Genomic DNA, 2,519 nt, shown 5'->3' with positions numbered 1-2,519 from the left:
GTTGGCAGGTCCTTGGTAAAAGAGTGAGATTTTGTTTCTTTTATTTCCTAATCCTCTATCACTGAGTGGTAGCTTCTAAATCTGACCTCTCCCAGCTCTTGGGCTGTGCCAGTGGGCTGGCCCTGGGCAGCTATTGCCTTGCACTGTCAGTTATAAACAAAAGACCCCTTACTCTCTCCAGAGCTTTACAGTTTACAAAGCACTTTTGCTTCCGTTATCTCATGGATCCATATTGCCCCCACTTTACAGAAAGGTAAGGGCTGTAAGCTCCAAGTCCAGCAATCTAGCTGTGCGGAATACTGCGCTGTGAAGCCTCAGACAGTCCCTCCTCTCCTTCTGTGTTTCTCCTCTAAGCTAAAAAGTTTGGCCAGGGATGGTCTCTGGCATTCTCAGACTCATGATTGATAGCTTTGGGTGGCCAAGAGGCTCAAGGAACCCCTCTGAAGACTGAACTTCACCGATAAAAGGGGGGGAGGATTCTGGGTACACTTAGGTCCTCAGGCTGGTGCCCCCAAACGTCGTGGGGGTGGGGAAAAATGGAAATGTCGTTTCAAGTCGGAGAAATGATATAAATGATGGGGAGAGTGGGAAACAGGGCATTGTGTCCAGTCCCCTGCCTCCACGCGGGTTCTCCTCCCTGTTTGGAATAACATCCTCCGGACCCGGAAGGGGAGGACGAGAAAGGGCTACAGGCCGTGCGTGAGTCCCCTCTTCCGTCGCCCCCTCTAGCCGCCGAGCTCAGCAAGCACCTCTGACGCGTATCCGTAGCCTGGGGCGGGGCTCTCTGTTGCCATTCCAACGGGCCACCCGGCTCGGGCCCCATATTACGCAGGCGCAAGTCCGGGCTGGAACCGGCGAATGCGCCCTCTCGTGGCAGACTGCCAGATCGCACCCTTTGTTATAGTGCTGGAGGCGGCGAAGAGGAGGCAGGAGAAAGATGTGGGTGGAGTCTGGGAGGCAGATGCGACAGTCAGATCACAATGACGAGAATCCCTTTCCTTTGTCCCTCATGCCAACATCTAACCCTCCGTTTTAGATGCAGATGAAGAAAATATGGCTCTCAGAGATCAAAAAACAGGTTCATAGGGACGGAAGTGGAATGAGAGTGTTGGGGAGATGATATATTATTAATCAGTCATTCATTTATTCAGCAAACATTCATTGAGATGGGGAGAGACAGGGACAAAGGACCAAAGGGATTAAACAGAGACATTGACGGGCCAAGATGGATCAGAAAGCTGGGGAGACAGGTGCGGAAGGCAAAGCAGCAGGGACAGAGAATCAGCTAGCTGAGGTCAGGGCTGGAGTAGCAGGAGTAAAGCAGAGGCATGGGAACCTGGGCTGGGCTTTTGGAGACAAGGCTGAGAAAAACCCAGATGCAGAACTGACCCTCCAGTTCACCCAGATGGATGCTCCAGCTGGATAGGACAAAATCAGGAGCTCAAGATGGGCTCCTATGACTACCTATGAAGTGGTCCTGCCAAAGGAAGTGGAATATACACCTGATCAGGACTCTTGATCCAACTACAATTTACAAGAAAAAACAATGTCCAGGAAATACAATTTATAAGAAGTACAGAGGTCAGAGGAATATTTTAAAGAACACAGTAGAGATGCAATCAGCAAAATCCAGACTGGGAAATTACACGACAAATGACCTGGTTACCCTAAGGGCAGAGAGAGAGAAAGAGTTAGTTGGAGGGGGACTCCAAAGATTTAAAGAGATTTCAAAGAGACATCAATCAGTTGCAATGTGTGCATCTTATTTGGATCCTGATTCAAACAAATACATTGTAAAAAAAAAAAAAAAAGACATTTATGAGAAATTGGAAATTTGAGCACTATAGATCTGATCTTAAGGAATTATTATTAACCTTATGGTAAAATAATGTCATTGGGTATTTTAATTGTGATTATATTTTTAAAAAGTCATTATCTTTCAAAGATTCACACTGAAATATTGACAGAGGAAGTTAACTGGCAGGGCTATAGATGAAATGAGATTGGCCATAAGTTGATCATTGTTGAAGCTGGCTGATTGATATATGAGGGCTCATTATATTATTCTATATACTTTAGTTTTATTTTAAAATTTCCAGAATAGGTTTAAAGACCCTGTGACACCCCCCACCACCACCACCCTTAAGCCTCAAGGAACAGAAGGCACTCAGTGTTATAGCAGCAGATTGCAATCCAGACAGCTCTGAGGTGGGGAGGTCATCTGTGGGGCAGAGGAGACTTTCAAGGGACTTCCAGCTGGCTCCTGGCCCAGTCCCTGGTTCCCTCGATTTTGGGGAGAGAGAGAAGGATCAGTAAGAAAGGCTGGCCTCAGTGGGCCTGGTGGCACTGGGTTCGGGCAATGCCACCTTAAGACAGCTGAGGGTGTGATTGGGTGGCTCTAAAAATAGCAGGAGAGGCAGCAGCCAGGGAGGGAGGGAATCACATGGAGCCACTGAGGGGCTGAGGCCTGGGCAGCTAGCCAGGCTCTGGCACCTCTGCCTGCTTGCCCAGAGCCCTCT

Source organism: Eschrichtius robustus, chromosome 20 (genome assembly GCF_028021215.1).
Source record: "Eschrichtius robustus isolate mEscRob2 chromosome 20, mEscRob2.pri, whole genome shotgun sequence".
Classification (NCBI taxonomy): Eukaryota; Metazoa; Chordata; class Mammalia; order Artiodactyla; family Eschrichtiidae; genus Eschrichtius; species Eschrichtius robustus.
This window is presented reverse-complemented; position numbering follows the sequence as displayed.